Here is a 14,071-nt window from a genome sequence, read left to right on the forward strand (position 1 = left end):
CTTTAAAATAGCAGCCATCAGAAAGGCAGCCCAGAGAGCTGGCCTGCAACCCAGCAGAGCCTAAAGGGGGCCTGTAATGTCACGCCGACCCCATCTTCAAATCACACTCCCTGCAGTGGCCATCCCTAGAGACCTACAAACAAAAGCTCCTGTTCTTGGCAAGCCTCTTACAAGCAGGACAGATGCAGGAATTGGGAGTCAGGAGACCACGGTGTTCTTCCAGCTCTGAGCCCAACCATCTGGGTCACCTTAGCTGAGCTGCTCCTTCATGTCCCCAACCCTTCTGTTCATACAGCATGATGGTGTAGAAAGGGGTCCAAAGGGTGTTGCTGAAGAATGCTCAGCCCCCTGGCGCTGTGTCTGTACTAAATGAAAGTCTGGTAACAGATTCCAAGTCCCTGAGTATCCTGGTTTGGCTGTACTCAGTCGAAGCGTGATTGATAGTGACATCCTGTGGACGCAATAGGTAACTGCATCAACTTGGACAGAAGCCAGAGGATGACATCCAGCTTCCCTCATTACATGGAGAGGAGCTGATTGCAATTAATCACACTCATCATCTTACACAGGGAGCTGTCTTAGAGCTGGAAAAAAAAAAATAGAAAAACAATCTTCAAGGCCAGGCGCGGTGGCTCACGCCTGTAATCCCAGCACTTTGGGAGGCCGAGACGGGTGGATCACGAGGTCAGGAGTTCGAGACCAGCCTGGCCAACATATTGAAACCCTGTCTCTATAAAAATACAAAAAATTAGCAGGCGTGGTAGCGGGCACCTGTAATCCCAGCTACTAGGGAGGTTGAGGAAGGAGAATCGCTTGAACCCGGGAGGCGGAGGTTGCAGTGAGCTGAGATCATGCTACTGCACTCCAGCCTGGGCTGTTAACAGTGCAAGACTCTGTCTCAAAAAAAAACAAAAAACAAAAAACAAAACAACCGTCAAGCCACAGATTTCTCTGCCATCATCCTCCAAGTTACATCTATTTTGTTTAAATTTGTCTGTCTTCAAATATTGGCCTGATACAAGAGTCTAGTGACCATGGAGGGAAAGTAATGTCAATAGCAATGTTAATAGCAGAAAGATGTAATGGGCAGTTTACTCTTGCCGTGAATTTCACATGCATTATCTCATTTAATCTTCCCCCAAACCCAAGGAGGTACATGTTCTTATCCCCAATTTTCAGATGAAGAATCTGAGATGTGGTACACAAGGAAAAGCTATGTTTCAAACCTGGACAATCTGTCACCTGCCTGTCTTAGTCCATTTTGTGTTGCCATAACAGGATACCTGAGACTGGGTAATTTACAAAGAAGAGAGGTTTATTCAGCTTATAGATCTGTTGGCTGGGAGAATCAAGAAGCATGGCCTCAGCATCTGCTCAGCCTCTGGTGAGGGCTGCAACATACAGAAGGTCAAAGGGAGAGTGGACACTTGCAAAGAAGGGAAAACCCAAGGGGCATCCTGGCTTTATAACAACCCACTGTCTTGGGAACAAATCCATTCCTACAAGAATCCAGTCTTGCCAGGGTGAAAACTCACTCTCCATTGTGAGAATGGCACTAAGCCCTTCATGAGAGATCTGCCCCCACGACCCAGACACCTCCCACTAGGCCCCACCTCCCACCACCACCACACTGAGGGTCAAATTTCAACATGAGTTTAGGCTGACACAACCATATCCAAACCACAGTAGACTCCATTCTGTTTAATCACCACTTTATGCACCTTCACTGCCTCTGTAGGGGTGGGTTGCCCCTACACACCTGTGGGTCTTTCTCGTAAGGTGGAACGAGAGACTTAGGAAAGAAAAAGACACAGAGACAAAGTATAGAGAAAGAAATAAGGGGACCCGGGGAACCAGCGTTCAGCATATCGAGGATCCCGCCAGCCTCTGAGTTCCCTTAGTATTTATTGATCATTCGTGGGTGCTTCTCGAAAAGGGGGTTGTGTCAGGGTCACAAGACAATAGTGGGGAGAGGGTCAGCAGACAAACACGTGAACAAAGGTCTTTGCATCATAGACAAGGTAAAGGATTAAGTGCTGTGCTTTTAGATATGCATACACATAAACATCTCAATGCTTTACAAAGCAGTATTGCTGCCCGCAGGTCCCACCTCCAGCCCTAAGGCGGTTTTTCCCTATCTCAGTAGATGGAGCATACAATCGGGTTTTATACTGAGACATTCCATTGCCCAGGGACAGGCAGGAGACAGATGCCTTCCTCTTGTCTCAACTGCAAGAGGCATGCCTTCCTCTTATACTAATCCTCCTCAGCGCAGACCCTTTACGGGTGTCGGGCTGGGGGACGGTCAGGTCTTTCCCTTCCCACGAGGCCATATTTCAGACTATCACATGGCGAGAAACCTTGGACAATACCTGGCTTTCCTAGGCAGAGGTCCCTGCGGCCTTCCGCAGTTTTTGTGTCCCTGGGTACTTGAGATTAGGGAGTGGTGATGACTCTTAAGGAGCGTGCTGCCTTCAAGCATCTGTTTAACAAAGCACATCTTGCACCGCCCTTAATCCATTTAACTCTGAGTTGACACAGCACATGTTTCAGAGAGCACGGGGTTGGGGGTAAGGTTATAGATTAACAGAATCTCAAGGCAGAAGAATTTTTCTTAGTACAGAACAAAATGGAGTCTCCTATGTCTACTTCTTTCTACACAGACACAGTAACAATCTGATCTCTCTTGCTTTTCCCCACAGCCTCTTGTGTCTACCTGGCCCACCCCATGCCATGGTAATCCCTCCTTCCTAGAACACTGGAGAAAATTCCACTTCCTGGGATACTGGCTTGAATTCTCCAGACTGAGTGCCTCTGAGTCACCTTCTGTGGCAGCAAGGAGGAGGTGGATAGGAGGAGCTTTAGGGTTAGACAGGCCTGGGTTGGAGTCCCAGCTCTGTGCCTTGCTGCCACTAGCCGTGTGTCCTGGGGCTTGTTCTTGAACTTCACTTTCCTAGATTGCCAAGTGTGGCCCATGATCCTTTGCCTTGAGAGGGTGTTGTGAAGATTAGAGAAATCACTTGCTGCTGAGTAGATGCTCAAGAAGTGAAGGCTGTTCTCATTGGCAAGATGTGCAAGTTGACCTTGGGAAGAACCAGCCTGGAGATTTCAGTAGGTGTCAAATTCTGATCTAACCTGTTTAGAAAACACCACTACTAAGAAGGGCTAGAGGCGGGCGGATCACCTGAAGTCGAGAGTTCAAGACCAGCCTTTCCAACATGGAGAAACCCCGTCTCTGCTTAAAATACAAAATTAGCAGGGCATGGTTTTGCATGCCTGTAATCCCAGCTACTCGGGAGGCTGAGGCAGGAGAATCGCCAGAACCCAGGAGGCAGAGGTTGTGGTGAGCCGAGATCGCGCCATTGCACTCCAGCCTGGGCAACAAGAGCAAAACTCCATCTCAAAAAAAGAAGGGCTGGGATTCAGATGGAGGAGAAGGCCAGACTTCTTGCCCTGAGGCTTATGATGTTTCAGAGGGGGCTTGCTGATCTATCAGGGTTCAAAGGATCTCCAAAGGGAGTTATTTAGCTAAGATGGCAGAACAGAAACAAGATTCCAAGACTTTGTACCCTGCCTTTCCATAGAGAAATTATTATCCAAAGAGTAGTATCCCAGCAGGATTCAAGTTCATGCCTCCAGGTATCTTCAGAGACCCTGGTACCATGAGCCAGCCTCTGTGTAGTTCAGGAAGCACAAATTCATGACTAGAAGTGGGGTGTCTGGATTCTAGTTCCAGCTCTACCTCCCACTGTTCTTGCAGACTCTTGAACTTGGTCCTCTTCTTGTCTTTTCAGGGTCATACCACTGAATGCTTCTCCTCTCAGTGCCTCAGTGATGTCTCTCTTTTCCCTTCCCTGCAAAGCAGTGCTGTCCTTCTTGCCCATAGTGCTCTACTAGCAGAGACCATAATGATCACTGGTTAAGTGATTAAGAACAGGGCTGTTCATTTCTTTTTTTTCTTTTTTTGAGATGGAATTTCACTCTTGTTGCCCAGGCTGGAGTGCAATGGTGTAATCTTGGCTTACCACAACCTCCGCCTCCCAGGTTCAAGTGATTCTCCTGCCTCAGCCTCCCAAGTAGCTAGGATTACAGGCATGCACCACCACACCCAGATAATTTTGTATTTTTTTGTTTTTTTTTAGTAGAGACGGGGTTTCTCCATGTTGGTCAGACTGGTCTCAAACTCTTGACCTCAGGTGATCCACCTGCCTCAGCCTCCCAAAAGACTGTTCATTTCTATAGCCCCAGTCTCTAATATGGCATCTGACACATGGAAAGTGCTCATTGGTGAAAGAGTAAGTGGGACAACTCACTATAAATGGCTGTGGGGCCCATTGCTGGAAATATCCCCAGAGAGCATAGCACTGGGGCCCCTAACCATTCCAAGTAATGTTTAAGAATTATAATATGGAACTCTTTCTGTTCCAAGTTACACTGAGGCCCCAATATGACAGATATCAGTATTAGTTATCCATTGCTACATAACAGATTACCTCAAAATTTAGTAGCTTAAAACAATAATAAACATTTATTATCTCAGTTTCTCTTGATCAGGAATTGGGGAGTGGCTTAGCTGGTGTTCTGGCTTAGGGTTTCTCATGAGGTTACAGTCAAAATGTCAAGTAGGGATGCAGTCATTTGAAGGCTTGACTGGGGCCATGTGATCTGCTTCTAAGATGGCACGCTCACATGGCCAGCAAGATGGTGCTGGCTATTGGCAGGAGGCCTCAGTTCCTTGCCATGTAGACCTCTCCATAGACCTCCCTGAGTAGCTTCATGACATGGCAGCTGACTTCTCCCAGAATGAGTGGTTCAAGAGAGCAGGGAGGAGGTCACAATGTCTCTTATGACTATATTAGATCCACAGGGCTGCTGTAACAAAGTACCACAAAGTATCTTTCTGTTAAGCAAGATAACTTAACAGAAATTTACTCTTTCACAGTTCTGGGGACCAGAAGTCTGAAACCACGTTGTTAGCAGGGTCAGAACGGTGGCACATGGAAGGTGCTCACTGGTGAAAGAATGAGTGGGAAAGAATAAATCATTCCTTGCCTCTTCCAACTTCTGACGGCTGCAGATGTTTCTTGGCTTGTGGCTGTATCATTCCAATCTCTGCCTCCATCTTCACACGGCCTTATCCCTTGTGTCTGTCTACTCTTTGTCTCTCTCTCCTTATGAGGACACCAGTCATTGGATGTAGGGCCCACTCTAGTCAAGAACAACCCTTGATTACAACTGCGAAGACTATTTCCAGAAAAGGTCACATTTATAGGCCCTGGGGGTTAGGGCTGCAACATATCTTCTGGGGGGACATCATTAAACACACAACAATGACCTAGCCTCAGAAGATGCATGCCATCAGCTCTGCAATAGCAAGTGGCTACAAGGGTCGGCCCTGTTCAGGGAGGGAGGAGACACAATGATGTGAATACCAGGAGATGGGGACAATGAGGGGCCATTGTGGAAGCAGGCTACCACAATATCATCAGATAGCAAACTGAACATGAGACAGACTCCCATATGTAGTATTTACAAAGGAAATAATGGGGAACCAGTTGCACAGCACTCAGGGCCCTCAGCCTACCAACAATATAGAGTGTGGAGAATGGGGAGAGTTGGGAAATAGAAACTTCCAGGGAGGGCAAAGCCATGCTGTAAGCTACCCCACCAAGGAGTTAGGGGCCCTACCGCCTTCAACTCAAGCCTAGTGATGGGGGCTTCCATGCAGCCACTTGGAGCTGTGGGCCCCCATGGGACTGTGCCAGGAGGGACTACATTAGGATGAGTGAAGGGGCTGTGTGAGTTCTTCCCATGGGCCACATGTGGATCAGATGGACCATGGCAGGAGAGAGGGCCAAGGTGGGGGTCATTTTAAGTCCTGGAGGGCCTCTGAGAAGGGCAAAGGGATGTCAGCAGGAAGAAGTTGGAAGAGGATGCTGGATTTCTAGGGGTTGAAGATGGAGTCATAGCTGTACCTGAAACGGAGGTGCAGAACAGGGAACTTCAGGAGAAAACCTTAGAGATGGGAACTTATTTTTTTTTTTTATTTTTGAGACAGGGTCTCACTCTGTTGCCCAAGCTGGAGTCCAGTGGCCCAAACTCGGCTCACAGCAACCTCTACCTCCTGGGTTCAAGCAATCCTCCTGCCTCAGCCTGCCAGGTAGCTGGGACTACAGGCGTGCAGCACCACCCCCAGATACTTTTTGTATTTTTGGTAGAGATGAGGTTTAGCCATGTTGCTCAGGCTGGTCTAGTACTCCTGGGCTCCAGTGATCTGCCCGCCTCCGCCTTCCAAAGTGCTGGGATTATAGGCGTGAGCCACCGCGCCTGGCTGAGATGGGAACTTCCGAAGAACACAGGGAACCCTCCAGAAAGAGCTTTCACCATCTGCCACACCCAGAGAGCTGGCAATCATACAGTCAAGTAAAAACTGCCCTATTCCCCTGCTCCCCACCCGCTTCCCTGCATCCTCACCCACCACCTCCACTTAGACTCTGAAAGCAACCAGCAAGTGGGGAGAGGAGTATTCAGGAGAGAATGGACAAAAGCCCACCATGCCCAGTCCCTGGCAGCTGGCAGCCCCCAACTAAGGCCTTAACTAGGGCAGGAGGAAGAAGATTTCTCTTTGAAGAAAAATGCAAGAGTCATTTAATATATTTGGCTGGCTGCTTTAAATCTCTAAGTCGATATTGGATTTCGTGACATAAAATGCACATACCTAAGCATGACCAGAAGAGCCTCGGGGTCAGCTGAGCTTTCAGCCAGGGGAAGGGGAAATGCTTCCCTTGCTTTAGCTCAAATGCACAGTGAGAGCCAAAGCAAATTGAGTTACATGTTGGTTCCATCCCACATTCAAGGGATTGGTTTCACTGAATCCCCGCCTCCACAGGGAATTGGGTCTTATATTTCTTACCCCCAACCCTCCCCGCCATGGCAGAGCCACAAGGAGGTTCCTGAAGAAAATCCCTTCTCGGCTTTTGTGCAGAATTGAAGAATGTTTACTATGTTTTCCTTCCTATCTCTCTGGAAATGACGCAAAGAATAACAACAACAAAAAAGAACCACTTGTCCCGTGCAAAACACCCGCCCCTCCCCCGCCCCTGACCTCCTAACTCTTCACCCTGTGTTGGCCTGACTTCACCCTGGGATGGGGAAACTTCCTGGGAGGATATAGCTGACCTGGGAACAAAACTTGTTTTTTTGAAAGCTTTATGCAACGTCAACTAAGTTGGGGGAGGGGTCTGGGCAAGGAAAGAAGAAAGCAAAGGGGGGCAGGGTGGGAACAGTTCTGCTAAACCAAACAATTCCCCAGGGATGATGGAGCTGTGGTGACCTGATAAGTCCTTTAAATGTCTTATTAATTACTGGGGGAAAAATTGGCTACCTCTGAGTCTCCCCTCTCTCACTGTCCTTGCACAAGCTTGGGACTAGCTCTGTCCTTTTTTAGGAGTCAGTCTTGGGCCGGGCATAGTGGCTCACTCCTGTAATCCCAGCACTTTGGGAGGCTAAGGCAGGAGGATCCCTTGAGGCCAGGAACTTGAGACCAGCCTGGGCAACATAGCGAGACCTCATCCCTACAAATAATTTTTAAAAATTAGCTTGGAGTGTTGGTGTGTGTCTGTGGTCCCTGCTACTCAGGAGGCTGAGGCAGGAGGATTACTTAAGCCCAGGCAGTGGAGGCTGCAGTGAGCTGTGATTGCACTATTGCACTCCAGCCTGGGTGATAGAGCAAGACCCTATCTCAAAAAAAAAAAAAAAAAAAAAAAGAGTCTGGCTTTTTAAAGAAGGGTGCCCCTTGGTAGAAGACACCAGGACAAGGCAGGAGCTGGGGCTGTGGAGAGTTCGGGGTCTGGAGAGCATGGGGCTGCGATCAGAGACCCACCAGGCAGGTTCCAGCTCCTAGCAAAGACCCGGCTGAGCAGAGATGAGGGTGTGGAGGTGAACCTGGAAAACATGCAGAGGATTCTGGACACATTCCACAGTCAGAGCCTCTGGAAAGCCCACCTTCTCCATCACAGAGGCTTTGGGGAATAGACATCCTGTTTCTCTGTATTATTACAGCAAAAAGCATTTATCATGCTGACAATGACAGTGACATTTCAGGACCTAAACAAGCTTAGTTGTTCACAGCTTATAGGAGAGAAGGCTCCTAACACTGTTTGTTTTATTTATTTATTTATTTGTTTATTTATTTTGTTTTTGTTTTTTTTTTGTTTTGAGACAGAGTTTTGCTCTGTTGCCCAGGCAGACAGAGTGCAGTGGCAAGATCTCGGCTCACTGCAAGTTCCGCTTCCCGGGTTCACGCCATTCCCCTGCCTCAGCCTCCCGAGTAGCTGGGACTACAGGTGCCTGCCACAGCACCTGGCTAATTTTTTTGTATTTTTAGTAGAGGCGGGGTTTCACCGTGTTAGCCAGGATAGTCTCCATCTCCTGACCTCTTGATCCACCCGCCTCGGCCTCCCAGAGTGCTGGGATTACAGGCGTGAGCCACCGTGCCCGGCCTATTTATTTATTTTTTGAGACAGAGCCTTGCTCTGTCATCCAGGCTGGAGTGCAATGGTGTGATCTCGGTTTATTGCAACTTCCACCTCCCAGGTTCAAGCAATTCTCCTGCCTCAGCCTCCCGAGTAGTCGGGACTACAGGTGTGCACTACCACAGCAGGCTATTTTTTTTTTTTTTAGTAGAGACAGAGTTTCTCCACGTTGGCCAGGCTGGTCTCGAACTCCTGACCTCAGACGATCTGCCTGCCACGTGATTAGGTCCTGAGGGCTCTCCTCTCATGAATGGGATTAAGACTTTTATAAAAGAGGCCTGAAGGAGCTTGTTGACCCCTTCTGCCATGCAAGGACACAGAGAAGGCACCATGTATGAGGAATGAGCCCTCACCAGACACTGAATCTGCTGGTGCCTTGACCTTGGACTTTCCAGTCTCCAGAACTGTGAATGATAAATTTCCATTGTTTATAAATTACCCAGTCTAAGGTATTTTGTTATAGCAGCCAAAACCATCTACAGAGCACTAATGACAGTTTGGGCTGGATTATTCTTCGTTGTGGGGGCTGCCCTGTACATTGTAGGATGTTTTGGAATATCCCTGGCCTCTATCCACAAGATGCCAGTAGCGCCTCCCCCAACTCCATGACAAAACTGTCCCTTGGGGACAAAATTACCCCTGGTTGAGAATCACGGCCAAGCAGCAGTCCCCATTCAGTGACCAGACAACTAAGGAGATCCAGGGTGTAGTGCTGGGCCACACAGATGCTAAGGAAATTTATACTTCAGGAAAAAAAAAAAAAAAAAAAGGCCAAGTCTATGTGGCCTTCGCATCAGTTATTACTCTCTCGGTTGCACTAAGTGACAGAAAATTCACCTCTAAATGACTTTAAATTGGGATGCTGTTTCATATAACTGAGCAGACCAGGGATTAGGCATTGTGCTGGTTCAGGCCAAGCTTGATCCAGGGATTCAAACAGTATCACCAAGACCTGGCTTTATCTTTATCCCCCGATGCTGCTCTTCTCCATAGCGTTTTCTTGTTGGGATAAGATGGCTGCCAGCAATCCAGTCCCACCTCTTCCTATGCCTGAGACTTGTGAGGAAAAAACGTGAAGTGCTTTTCTTTTTGCAGTCCCAGCAAAAGTCTCATTCCACTGAACTAGCTCTGACTTGAACATGAATCCATCATCAAGCAAGACACCATGGCTGGAGAATGTGATGGCCTAAGTGGCCAGGTTGTAGTCACATAACCACTTCTGGATCTGGGAGTGGAGTCAACTCTGTCTGTGGGACATCAAGAATGGGGAAGTGGGGTTCCCAAGAGGAAAGTCAGCATACTACCACTAGGAGACAGGTGAAAGGATTCTTGATGACAAAAAGCAATACATAGCTACCACAGTCTTTTTTTCTTTTCTTTTTTTTTTTTTTTTTTTGAGACAGGGTCTCACTCTGTCGCTCAGGCTGGAGTGTAGTGTGAGATCTCAGCTCACTGCAGCCTCAACCTCCTAGGCTCAAAGAATCCTCCCTCTTCAGCCTCCAGAGTAGCTAGAATTATAAGTGTGCACCACCACACCCAGCTACTATTTGTATTTTTAGTAGAGATGGAGTCTCGCCATGTTGCCCAGGCTGGTCGCGAACTCCTGAGTTCAAGTGATCTGCCCACCATCGCCTACTGAAGTGCTAGGATTATAGGTGTGAGCCACCACACCTGACCTACCAAAGTCTTTATACCGAAAAGAAGCTCACTCTTAAATTGATTAAGGTGAGAGCTAAAAGTTTAAAGAAGACTCTGCCGAGTGGTAGTATAATACCTGTGCCATGATTGTCCAAATCAACCTCCAGGTGACAAACAAGAACTCTTTCAGGTGTCTCTAAGATAAACTAGCATCTGAGATGGTTCATTCAGATGGATCTCTAAAATGGAGACTACCAGAGTTTCACCAAGATTTTTCCTCCCCTTTTTTCATAGTAACATATATGTAGTTGGGTCCATAGTTGCCCAGCTGGAGATAGCATTTCCCAATTTTCCTTGCAGTTCAAATCGTAGTACATGTGAGTGAGTCCCAGCCCTGGAATGAGTAGTCACTTGGGGGACACCTTGCAGTTAGGTGTGACCACATGACTAAGTTTGCACTATATGGGCAGAAGAGATGATTACACCTAGGCCTTAAGATAGTGGGAATGCAGCAGGCTGAGACATGAGAATTGCTTGAACCCAGGAGGCGGAGGTTGCAGTGAGCTGAGATCATGCCACTGCACTCCAGCCTGGGTGATAGAGTGAGACTCAAAAAAAAAAAAAAAAAAAGATAGTGGGCATGTCTCATCCTTACTCTTTCCCCTTCCCTTGAACCAGAACATGATCTTGCCTGAGACCTAGCTTTGCCATGCTACTAAAAATGATGCCCTAAGAGATGACAGGAAAATGCAAAGAACCTGGATCCCTGAATGACCGTGTGGAGCAGAGTATCCTACCAATCTGCAATGAATACCTCAAGTGAGAAAGAAATAAATTTGCCTTTTCTGAGAGACTAAATGTTGCATTACATCTATTCTAAGATCCATGTTTTTAATGTATTCTAATATCTTTGAAATCCATGGCACTGTTGGCCAAGTAGTGGTCAAGACCAACCTTAAGGTACGTCAGACCCCAGGAAAATGTTTTTTCTGGAACTCCTCCTGTCTATATAAACGAATTAATCGTAGCACTTTGGGAGGCTGAGGCAGAAGGATTGTTTGAGCCCAGGAGTTTGAGGATGCAGTAAGCCATGTTCATACCACTGCACTCCAGCCTGGGCATCAGAGCAAGACCCTGTCTCAAAAAAATAAAAATAATAAAAATAAACAAATTAGGCCCGGTGTGGTGGCTCATACCTCTAATCCCAGTACTTTGGGAGGCCGAGGTGGGTGGATCACTTGAGCCCAGGAGTTTGAGACCAGTTGGGCAACATGGCAAAACCCCATCTCTGCTAAAAATACAAAAAAATTAGCCAGCCATAGTGGTGTGTGCCTGGAGTCCCAGCTACTTGAGAGGCTGAGGCATGAGAATCCACTCCAGGAGGCAGAGGTTGCGGTGAGTTGAGGTCACACCATGGCACTCCAGCCTGGGCAACAGAGCGAGACTCTGTCTCAAAAAAATAAATAAATGAAAATAAAAAGTAAATAAATTAATTTAAAATTAATACATTGCAAAATTCATAGATCCTTGTGAAGTATAGTGATTTATCACTGAAGATTTAGAATAATGGGTAAAGAAGAGCTACTTACGTATTTACGTGTTTATCGTGTAATCAATGCACATGAATATTTTTTTCTAGCTGCCAGGCATCATTTCTTCCTATTTTGATCCAGTAACTATCTCTTCATAACTTCATATCTCCCACCATGAGAAAACAAGAGCAAGACATCCTTATGTTGGCTAAATACAGGACAAATAATATTATTCTTTTAAGAACACCATGCCAGTGTTCTATTACAGCCTTTACTTGCCTTTGTTGCATGCTATTACTGAATGTTTATTGAAGCTTTCTCTCCATTCTAGAAATTGCAGGTCGTGTGGAAGTGATGTTTCGTGTTCTTTTAATAGAGATCCTGTGTTTCTGGTCCCAGATACTCTCTGTGGCTAAAGCTAATGTTGAAACAGGGATGTTTAAACAAATAGCAGTAGTAACAAAACACTTTGGTTTTAAACTAAGAATATACTTAGACCACAAAAGCAAGTTTCTACAGGTTTTTTTGTTTTGTTTTGTTTTTGTTGTTGTTGTTTTGAGAGGAAGTCTCGCTCTGTCGACCAGGCTGGAGTGCAGTGGTGCAATCTCAGCTCACTGCAACCTCCGCCTCCCGGGTTCAAGCGGTTCTCCTGCCTCAGCTTCCTGAGTAGCTGGGATTACAGGCATGTGCCACCATGCCTGGCTAATTTTTGTATTTTTAGTAGAGATGGGGTTTCGCCATGTTGGTCAGGCTGGTCTCGAACTCCTGACCTTGTGACCCGCCTGCCTTGGCCTCCCAAAGTGCTGGGATTACAGGCGTGAGCCACCGTGCCTGGTGGGAAAGGGACTTTCTCGGGATTCCAGCTTGTAAGTGGCAGGGCCTGGATTTGACTAAGACCTTTAATGCCACATTCTGAGCTCTGTCCACCATACTGTGAAGTCTACTTTTAGGGCAATCCCATTTCTATCTTTGTCTTTTGTGTTATCTGGATTGAAAGAGTTTAATTTCTGTGTGTTTATTTTGGAGTAGGGTGCAGTGGATGTTTCTTAGAGCCTACAGAGAAAATTCTTGTATAGCAAGAAGTCCATTTGACAAAGCACTGTTAAATTTTGGACTACAACCATTGCAGATTTCTCCCAGGATTGCATTCTCACAGATTGCCAATGAGACGGGAGCTTTCATGCATTATGTTTCTTATGCAAATAAGTTGACTTCCTTTTCAAGTTATATGAGAAACCCCCACTATTCCTGGGTTTTATGAATTTTGGGATGGAGTGTACAAAACATCACCAACCTTCTCATTTCTGTCCACCCAAGTATTGTTAAGTATTTGCATCAATTGACATACTTTTGCTATCTTGAATTGAAGAGGGTTTTGAGTTTTATTTGTTTGGTTTTGTGGGAGTTGTTTTGTTTGGGTTCAGAGCTCTCTGGGGAGAAAGATAAGTGTACTGGAAGGTATTGATGAGCTGTTATCTTCTATGATGGCTTGAGAGACTCATTTCCAGCCCCCGTGAGGGAAGCGTGAGGGGTGATAAATGGAAAGAGGAGTAATTGTGTGAGGCTTTGTGCAACTAAAGATATATGCAGCTTTGCTTCACAACACACTTAACGAAGTGCAGCCAGTCTGTGAGAGGTCCCTACTGCCCTATCCCACCCTCCACTTTGGTGACCTGCTGGCTTAGAGTGGCCCCAGGAGAGAAGGGAGAGAATGCTGTTCCCAGCAGGGCAACAGGAGTGACCACTGCAAGAACAATGTTCTTATGGAGGCCACAGACACTGATGAGGTACCCCCTTTTAAGGAGCTTGTGAATAGCAGACCAGGAATGGGGAGGCTGAAGGGGAAGAACATAGTGGATTTGCCTACGAACCTATGGGAGATAGTTCGGGGGTCTCCCAGAAATAACTGAGGGCGAGTTAGCAGGGCGAGGGGATGGCTAGCAAGTTCTATAGACCTTCAGTAGGAGAACAGAGCTAATGAAATTTAGGTCTGGATGTCAATATGACCTCCTTGGTTAATATGACCCATAGGCTGGTAAAAATCTCGTACGGGATGTTGTGAGACACTGTACTTTATTCCTGTCTTTCATATGTCATTTAACTTCAAAAATTCTGTCTTCAGTGAAGACACCATGAGAAATGCTTACAATGCAGACTCTTTCCAAGTGCAGTTATCTGGGGCAGGCCGCCCGATTCGCTGATTGCCCTGCCTACCTCCACCCTTCTAGGGAAGGCTCTAGTGGGAGGAATCTCTTAGAAACTGTTCATAGTGCAGCAGCTAGAAAAGTCTAGCTGCAGGGTTTTGGGGTGAGAGGAAAATAGTTTCTTTTCTATGCTAGGGTAGTGAGCCAGATATGACTTGCTAAA

Source organism: Gorilla gorilla, chromosome 15, assembly GCF_029281585.2.
Source record: "Gorilla gorilla gorilla isolate KB3781 chromosome 15, NHGRI_mGorGor1-v2.1_pri, whole genome shotgun sequence".
NCBI classification, from domain to species: domain Eukaryota; kingdom Metazoa; phylum Chordata; class Mammalia; order Primates; family Hominidae; genus Gorilla; species Gorilla gorilla.